Below are 10,074 nucleotides of genomic sequence, written 5' to 3' on the forward strand. Positions count from 1 at the left end.
TGTTGGGTTACTTTGTTGTTGTTTTTCTAATTCCTTCAAATGTGCAGTTAGTACTTCAATTTTTGCTCTTTCTTCTTTTTTGAAATATGAATTTATGGCTATACATTTCCCTCTCAGTACTGCTTTTTCTGCATCCCATAAATTTTGGTATGTTTTGTTATCATTATCATTTGTTTCAAGGCAGTCATTGATTTCTTTTGAGATTTCCTCTTTGACCCACTGTTTTTCTAAGACTGTGCTGTTTAATTTCCAAATCGTGGTGTGAAATCTGGGCCTCTGTCCCTTGCAAATTTCCAGCTCCACTCCACTCTGGTCAGAGATATTTTGGTAAGATTTCAATCTTTCTGAATTCATCAAGCCTTTCTTTGTGTCCTAGCATATGGTCTATCTTGGAGAATGATCCATGTGCGCTTGAGAAAAATTTATATCCTGCTGTGTTTGGGTGTAATGATCTATATATGTCTATTAGATTCAGCTCCTCTAATATACTGTTCAAATGTTTTGTTTCTTTAGTGATTCTCTTTTGAGATGTTCTGTCCAGAGTTGATAGTGGTGTATTAAAATCCCCCACTATAATTGTAGATGCATCTATTCTTTCACTTAGTTTTTCCAGCGTTTGCCTTATGTATTTAGAGGCGCCCTTGTTAGGAGCATAAATATTTATGATTGTTCGATCTTGACAGATTGTCCCTTTCACTAAAATGTAGTATCCTTCTTTGTCTCTCACAATTGTTTTGCATTTAAAGTCTATTTTGTCTGATATTAATATAGCTACTCCTGCCTTTTTTTTGGTTATTGTTTCCTTGTATGATTGTTTTCCAGCCATTCACTTTCAACCTCCATGAGTCTCTGGGTCTAAGATGTGTCTCTTGTAGACAGCATATAGATGGGTCATAGTTCCTTATCCAATGTCCCAGTCTGAATCTTTTGATAGGTGAGTTTAATCCGTTGACATTCAGTGTTATTACTTTCAAGGAATTATTTGTGTTAACCATATTTTGATTGGATTTGTGTTTGTCATATTTTGTTTGTATTTTTTTCCTTCTATTTTTGTCTTTTTTGTTGTTCTTACACTCTCCTCCAACTCTGCCTTTCCTGTTTTTTCCTTTCTTCCTAAAGAACTCCCTTTAGAATTTCTTGTAGGGGAAGTTTCTTGTTGGTATACTCTTTCAGTTTCTGTTTATCTGTGAATATTTTGAACTCCCCATCATTTCTGAATGCTAGTTTAGCTGGATAGAGTATTCTTGGTTGGAAATTTTTTTCCTTTAGTACCTTGACTATATCATACCACCGCCTTCTTGCCTCCATGGTTTCAGATGAGAAATCAGCACTTAATCTTATGGAGCTTCCCTTGTATGTGATGGTTTTCTTTTCTCTTGCTGCTTTTAGAATTTTCTCTTTGTCTTGAGCATTGGATAATTTGACAAGTATATGTCTTGAGGTGGGCCTGTTGGGGTTTATGACAATTGGAGTGTGCTGTGCTTCTTGGATATGTACATCTATCTCTTTCAGTAGATTTGGGAAGTTTTCAGCCATTATTTCCTGAAACACTCCTTCTGACCCCTTTCCCTTCTCTTCTCCTTCTGGGATGCCTATAATACGTATGTTTGAGCGTTTTGCATTGTCATTCAGGTCCCTAAGTCCTAGCTGGATTTTTCTATCTTTTTATCGACCCGTTCTACTATCTGTTTGATTTCCAATGTACTGTCTTCCACATCACTAATTCTCTGCTCTGCGTCTTCTAGTCTGCTGATATTTGCTGCAAGTGTATTTTTGATTTCTTGAACTGTGGTGTTCATTCCCATCATATCTGTTATCTTTTTGCATATGTTTGCAATTTCCCCTCCAAGTGTTGTCTTCATGTTGTTAACCTCTTCCTTTACTTCATCAAATTTGTCAGTGATAAATGTTCTGAGATCTTTCATTGGTTGTGCGAAGTTCTGGTCCCCTTCCTGAAAATTAGTTTGTTGATTGGATTCAGCCATGTATTCCGGATTACTGGTTTGTTTTGTAGATTTTTGTTGCTGTCTGGTCATCATTTTATCTTGATGGGTTTAATCAGTTCAGTAGCTTCTTTGTGTAGTCTTGGAGATTAATTAGCTGTTGTTTTTACCTAAGTGTTATTTCTTCTCTTTGTCACTTTCTTCTTCTTATTCTAATTTCTTATTGCTGGTTGAGTTCACTTTAAAGGAAAGTATTAGTGCCAGGGAAAGGCAATTGTGTAAGCAAGGAAAAAGTGTAAAAGTAACAGGAGAGGCTTGTGGAAAAAGATCATATCTGAGTCCAGCTCCATCACACAGAAACAAAAACTCCAAAGAAGGGCCAACTGACATGGCACTGAACTCCATCTGCCATGACTATAGAATCTGTGGGTCTCTGTATCCCTCAGAAGAACCAATATCCGGGATTGTAACTACTTTATCTGTCTCTGGGACTCTGCTGAATTGTGCATAAGGGCAACCATTCTGATAACCTCCTGGCTCTTTTTGGAGTCAGGTCCCCTTGACTCAGGTCAAAAAGCATTTTTAATTCCTGGTATTATATGTAGACTGAGATATCCTGCTGGTCCAAGTTGACCCTCTTATTCATGGTCATTTCTTAGTTACATCATCAGCTGGTACTTGGTAGTAATCCCTCCGTGCCAGCGAGGCTCATCACCGGGTGTCATGTCACATGCTGGGGGGAAGGCAATGCATTTACATGCTGAGTTTGACTTCGAGACTGGCCATATTTGAGCAACATGGAGTTTCTCAGGAGGTAAATCTGCAGCTCTAGGCCTTGTTCTTATTTCAGGTATACAGGCTCACAAGCATAGTCATTAGTATCAAGGGCTCATTGTTGGACCTTCATTCTATTTTGGTCATTGCCCGGGCACTTGGGGAATTGTTGCTGTTCCTTTAGGGACTGTGATAGAGCTCCCCTGGCTAGGAACTCAGCACTGCCTCAGTTGTTGTTTTTAATTTTATCCACTATGAAAATATCCAAATATTTTTATGTACCCTGTATATATGCCCTATAGATGCTTTAGGGGACAGGTCCATGTTATGGACAGACATCACCATGTAGACAAGACAGTGAGATAGTGTTGTGACTGACCTTGGGGTCAGGGACACCCACTCCTCCACACAACCTGCAAGACTCCTCAATGGTCACACAGAGCAGGCCAGGCCAGGGGACATCAACCAGTGATCCTTACTGGTGGGCTGCATCTTCTTGTGCATGCTTATCACCTGCAGCTCCTCCAGTGAGGGGTGCTGGCCAATCTCCTCCTCAAAAGGCAGCAAGTACTCAACCACAGGTCTACTTGTATCCACATGGCAGATCTCGATTTCCCAGAGCACCAGTCCCAGGGCATACATGTGGATGCACAGAAAGATGTCCCTCTGGAAGTTGATGATGCCCTCAAGCACTTTGGGCCCCGTGTAGCTACCACAGAGTGCCCACCTTCCTGAGGGTGTCCCTTGGGGGTTTTCCAGGCTCTAACCCACCACCAGGCCCAAGTCAGCCAGTACATCCTTGAGGTTACTCTTGAGGAATACATTCTTGCTTTTAAAGTCCATTTTGGCCATAGAAGGCTTGTAGCCCTTGCTGTGACACCAGAACATGTCCTCAGACAGGTGTAAGAGGCTTCTTGACATTATCTCTGTCACTTGAAATAACTTATTCCAGGTGTTGATGTCCCCCTTGTGGTAATCCATGAAGGAGCCTTGTCATCTGTCATGAGCCTCAGCTCCACCTCGAGGTTGGAGCCTCACTTCTAGGCTCTCAGCAGCTATGAACTGCAGCAAGTTCTGGTGCTTCATGCAACCTGTGCTGAGGATCTCCATTTCACTGTCACAACTCCTCATTCTATAGTGGGAAGATCTTGAAAGCCACAGAGTCCTTCATGGGGAGCTGCACCTTCCATAGACCCCTGAGTCTAGATCTCCAGCAGCTGCAATTGCTTACACCCCACCAGATTGGATGTGGTGGAGGCTCAGGGTCCTCATGGACATCCACATGGCTGTAGGAAAGCTTGCAATGCTGGTACCTCCAGAAGGCCAGCAGGATGATAAGAGAGAGGTCCCCAGTGGGCAGCAGTGAGTAGGCCAGCACTGGGAGCAGGTTGGGAGATGTGAGGGTGGCTGCTGTGTGACTTCTGGGCCCCCAGCATACCACAAGTGGGTGAAGTGCTCCTTGCAACAGTTGCCTTCACAGCAGCAGAAGTACACCTGGGTGTTCTCCTTGGTGGCCACATACTCCTGCCTGTCCTAGAAGTTAAAGTTGTCCAGCCAACAGCCCTTTTAGACTAGCTCGATAGTGCCGGAACTGTTGCACCAGGAGGCCTAGCAGTGCAGCCACTAGTGCTGCTCACCCTCAGTCTTCCAGGTCGCTCTGGTTGGTGCGCTCCAGCTTCCAGTGGGTCTTGTAGTAGATGCACTCCCGCTTCTTGGCCTCCCTGGGCACAGGACGCATGCACAGCGATCCCCAGAGGAGAAAGAGCGCTGCCCAGGGCGTGATCAGGTTCCCCAGCATCTGCCTGTGGATGCCAGGAGCCGCCGACTGGGCTGCTGCTGCCCTCTGCTTCCCTCGCCTTCCTGGGGTTTGGATCCCCTGCGCTCCCTGCGCCTTCGACCCTGGCAGTGTGCGGACTCTAAGGGTCGGCCTGCTGGGCGGAACTCAGGACTGCTGTGGGCGGGGAAGCCTGAGGCACCTGCTGCGGGGCAAATTGGTGACTGTGAGTGTCGGGAAAAATGTGGATTTTTAAAATGTGATTGTGCTGGACTAAAATCTCAGCACTCACCTTCTTAGTTTATTATTATACATGAGCACAATGCCTGTAACAAGGGTTCAAGTTTCTCAACACGAGCAGCAATTTTAGAGATTTAAGGTTCAATAATAGTAATTACATAGGAAGCGTAGTGGTAGGTAATTGTGGTTTTAATTTCCATTTATCTAATAATGCTGAGCGATTTTTACTTTATTAAAAATTTGTGTATTTATGTTGGTAATGTGTCTATTCATACATTTTGCCTGTTTTTTATTCATTTTTTATTCTTTTTTGGGGGGTGTTTTTATGCCTGTTTACATTAATATTTAACTATAAATCTTTATACATTCTGACATAAGAATGTCTAGTGAATATTTCCTAATGCATGTATTTCTTTGAATTTTATTAATAATGCCATGTGAGGCATAATTTATAATAATTTTGATAATGACCTATCATAATTTTTATCTTTTTTGTTATGCCTTTAGACTCATATCTGTTAGATTATTGAATAACTCATTTGCTTGTTGTTGCTGGCATAAGGGTCTTTATAAAGCATATCAAAAGAGGCTAGCATCATGATGAAAAAAGAAATTAAATATATCCAATTTTCCCACTTCTTAAAATTATTTCATAAAATAAAAACATTTTATATGTTGAATTTTGACAAATTCAAATTCCAAAATAAAAGACAGTCCTTCACGAGGGCCTATTCTCTGTAAGTTAAGCACTTTGGACTTTAATTTTACACAACTGCCTCCTTAGACTACTCTTAGACTTAGGCTTAAGCATGCCTGGTTCTTAATATTGGAGGTGGCATAATAATGTCTAAGGCTCTGTGCAAATGTATCCCACTAGCCAGTCCAAGACATACATCAAAGGCCCTACTTATTTACCTGAGAAAGGATCAGTTTTACTTTCAGAAATTATGACAATATCGCAGGGACTATGTATGGGTATAATCTACCCTCTGCCAAGTTTTCAAATGATGATGGCAGAGAAGTAACTGGCCTGTTTTCTCAGAGTATGGTTTTATAAGGGAAATTCAGGTTTAAAGGGCACATAGTGGAGGTAGTCCTAGGCATAGATTTGTCCAAGTGTAAGGAGATCACAGACACTGACAGGAAGCCACTCGCTCCCCAGGATCACTCTGCCCCTACCTTTTGGTGGGCCCATCTGCTATCTTTTATTTTTTTTGGCTTTATTTTTTTAATATTACATTAAAAAATATGAGGTCCCCATATACCCCCCATAACAACAACCTCCTCTATCATGAGGCATTCATTGCATTTGGTGAATACATCTCCAAGCACCGCTGCACCTCATGAGCAATGGTCCACATCATAGCCCACACTCTCCCACACACCCAACTGGGCCATGGGAGGATATAATATGCATCCCCTGTGTGACAAATATAGATATTTCTTCATCCGTTCTGCATAAAATATTTTGTTCAGCATACAGTTTGCATATATTTCATTGCAATCTGTGCCTTGTCTTGTCATTCTCATAACATGATCTTTCACGGAGACAAAAGGATTTATGTCAAATTTCAATCTACCATTTTTTTCTATCATAGAGCATGCTTTTGGTGTTGTGTTTGTAATCACAAAATCAGAGCAATTATGTACTGTATTTTCATTTAGAATTTTTTTCTTTTTTTGTTTTTATTTTATAGTGTAAGTCATCATTTGTGACCTTAACTGTTGTATAAAATATGCAATATGGCAAAACAGTAACATTTTCCAGGAATATTTGCATCTAATTTGTTGAAAAGATTATACTCTTTTCCCTTCATTTCCTATTCAACTTTGTAAAAAATCATTTAACTTTATCTCTATGGTTCTATTCTAGATTCTGTACTATGTTAAATTGATTTATTCAGCTTTCCTTTCACAAATTCCATAAATTCTTATTTACTGTAGTTCTAAAGAAATTATTTAAAATGTGTAATCTAACACCTCAAAATTCAACCTTGTTTTTAGAAATTTGGCTATCCATGTACAGTAAACTTTCCATTTATATTTCAGAATAGCTTGCTGATACTTACAAATAATGCTTGCTGGGGTTTGAAATTGTTTTGAAACTCTAGAACAAATTGCTAAGAATTAAAATCTTAACAATACTGACTCTTCAAATCCATGAATATGCGATGCCTTTCCATTGATTTAGGTCTTCTTTTATTCATCTCATTAGAACTTCTTTTCCACATACTGATCCTGCATATATTTGATAGATTTATCTCTAAGTCCTTTTGATTTATGCTACTGGACATGATACTAGACCATTTTGCAGAATCACCAGTGGTATATAATAGAGACAATTAAAAAAAATCTTCACAAAATTTTATATCATTGGTGCTAATTGGTAGACAGTAACATTTCAGTTTGATTTAATTTTCATTTCCAATTGATAAGATACTAATCCTGTTGTGTTTCTTTGGCATTCTTGACGCTTCTGTTATATGTCTGTCTGTAGATACTTGTCTCCAAATTGTTGTTTTAGGATCTTCTTTTTTTGAATATTAAATTTTCTTTCTATATTCTGATGCAAGTTCTTTATTTGAGTTCATTTTATATATACACATATTTTTTAATTTCCTTGAATGTACTATTACTATACAAGAACATTAGTACATGTCTTTTTCTTATTTTCTTGTAGTTAGTTGCTATCTATTCATTTTATTAAATGAAATTTTCAAGTATATAATTCTTTTCTTTTGATAAATGCAAAATATCGCTTTTTTATTATTTGTGGGGTTTTATTTTTTTTATTTTTGCCTCATATCTAAGAAACTATTGGTTTACCCAAGGTCACACATATCCTCTTCTTTTTACTTCTGTGTCTGATCCCCTCTGATAACATGTTCTTGTTAATTGTAGCCATATAAACTCAATCAAAATCTCTTTATGCTTTTTTTTTCTGAATTTTTCAGACCAGAAGATCTCAAGTGCTGACAGATAACTGCCTCCTATTGTTCCCACCCTGTGGTTGGTTCACAGTTACTTTGTTGTTCCAGAGTCTGCCTAACAGGCTAGAAATCTCCATTCTTTGGTGAAATTAGGAATGTTTCTAGAGATGTTTATGCCTGGAAAACTTATATGATCAGTGATTCTTATTAATAAAATTTCGTAAGAAGTAATGGATTTTATTTTACCAGTCTCCTTGGTGGTGCCAGCACATGCGCACAGACTCCACTCCTTAGAGACTTGGACTGTGAGTGACAAGCCAAAACTGAAATGAAGGGGTGCATAGTTCTTATTCCTTAACCTCCTAATAAAACAAATATCACCTGCTACTGTAGCTCTAAAAAGCACTTAAATATAATTTAAGTTCAGCAATATAAAATTGATATAAAAAAGAAAATCATTAGTTCCTGCTAACTACATGTGTAAACAAATATGAATAATGTGTTTACAAAAGCATATTTTTTGATCTAATTAATATGTAGTTATGTTGAGGTGAATGAATACAATGCAGTCAATATATAATAATGCAATGAAAACTAACCTTGCTTCACAGGGAAGAAAGGAGAGTCTTTGAACAGAGGCATCATCAATCACATGCTTCTTGAAGCCACAGAAGAAGAGTAAAGGGCTGAGCAGTTTGGACCCCTTTGAATCACACTGAGAGAAATAAGTATCGTTGAGTAAGCAAGACATGCACCCAGAACACTCATCTACAGAAAACAATTTGAAAGAGAATGGGGGACCCTGGTTCCAAAGGAAACATCACTGCATGTCATGGCAGAGATAAGTTTTCTTAAAAAGTTCAAACATCCACCTGGTTTGACCCTTTAAAATAGGCAGAATCCTCACAATCATCACCTTGTGTTAGAAATGCCAACCACTTGTGACAATTCTGCTCAAGTGTCAACTCCACAGTACTGTTTCTGAAATAATGTCAGCAATAAAAAGTAATTAAATAGGAATTTTGTAGGTCTCTAGGGAATATTTAGAACTCAGGGTCATGGTTTACCAAACCCTTAGAGAAAACTACTTCCAGGCTCCCCATGCGCCTACCCTGAACTGAGGCCAGGTTGTGTGGGTCCTGAATGCCATTTGAAGCCCAGTCCTCTCCTTTCCTACCTGACAGGCAGGGGGAGAGGTCTGGACTAACTCTGACTCCCCATCTCTAGGTTTCCCACTCATACACGGCCATGTCCTCAGTAGTCACAGAACACAGCTTCAGGAAGAAATGGTACTTGATGTGTCTCTGGAATTGAGACTGTGACTCTTGAGGGATGGATTGTAGTATGTTTTTCCACCATAGCATATCTGCTCAATATACTGCCTCCCCTTCCACTGGGGCTGCCAAATCTAGTTCCAAGAGTATCTGCTGAAAAAGAAGTTAACAAATCTACTTGAAGTATATAACAAGGAGAAAGAGAAGTAGAGCAAAAAGCAAAAGATGTTCATATGGGGACTGAAAGTGATGGGAGGATGAGCCTCATAGATGATTTATCTCTAGGTTGTTAGTGTGCAGATATATCTTCATAAAGTTTCATATGAGACCTTGAAGGGAACATGTTAGTCATATTGTGCTTATTGTCAACATACCAATGCATTCTGAAATTTCTCTTGAATGATCTCTCCTACTATGGAAGAAAGGGACCTGTGGTCAGTGAATACAGATACTGTGTCCACTCTGGACCTCTGCTAGTCATTCTCCACCTAACACTCCAGATAGAGGGATGCCTATGGACCCTTATCATCTTTACAGAAATGTGTGTCTCCTACATGCAGATCAAGCCCTGGGCTTCTGTGTGAAAACACAGCATGCTGCTACTCACAGTGCTTTGCTCTTTCTCATAATTTGCAGGAATAACTTCAAATATCAGAAAGTGATGTCGAAAACCCTATTAGAAATGCCTTAATTCAGTTCAATACTATGTTTTCAATTACTTTAATGTAGTATGCCTCCAATTTATTAGCTACTGCTTGTTTTGATTCACATAACAAAACTCCCAAATTATAATACCTATCAGGATATCCAATTATTGCTATTATTTGATTGATAATGAAAAATGTATCTTATATTTAGTAATTTTGTATGACAAATTATACAAATAGAAGAAAATTGGATATTGATGTAGTTCAGTGATCATGATTGTTTGTTCCAAAGAATTTGTCAGTAGAATTTCATTTCTTTTGGTGGTTGACAATTTTTTATCTCTGATGATTGTTTTTTTTCTTCTTTCTGATTATGATGCTATACTTTATTTCTATTTATTACTGTTGTGCCTGGAGTCTTCAGATTAGTTTTCTATGAATATTTTGCTGTCTGGGTACTTTCATGTACAACCCTTCAAATAATTAATAACT

The 10,074-nt window shown here is 38.8% G+C and overlaps 1 pseudogene; it reads right to left on the reverse strand.

The window, feature by feature from the left end:
• Window positions 1-4,515, reverse strand: part of LOC101427248 (activin receptor type-2B-like) — a 32,048-nt pseudogene extending 27,533 nt beyond the window's left edge.
• Window positions 4,516-10,074: the final 5,559 nt, after the last annotated feature.

This window comes from Dasypus novemcinctus, chromosome 19 (assembly GCF_030445035.2).
Source record: "Dasypus novemcinctus isolate mDasNov1 chromosome 19, mDasNov1.1.hap2, whole genome shotgun sequence".
In the NCBI taxonomy this organism is placed as follows: Eukaryota; Metazoa; Chordata; class Mammalia; order Cingulata; family Dasypodidae; genus Dasypus; species Dasypus novemcinctus.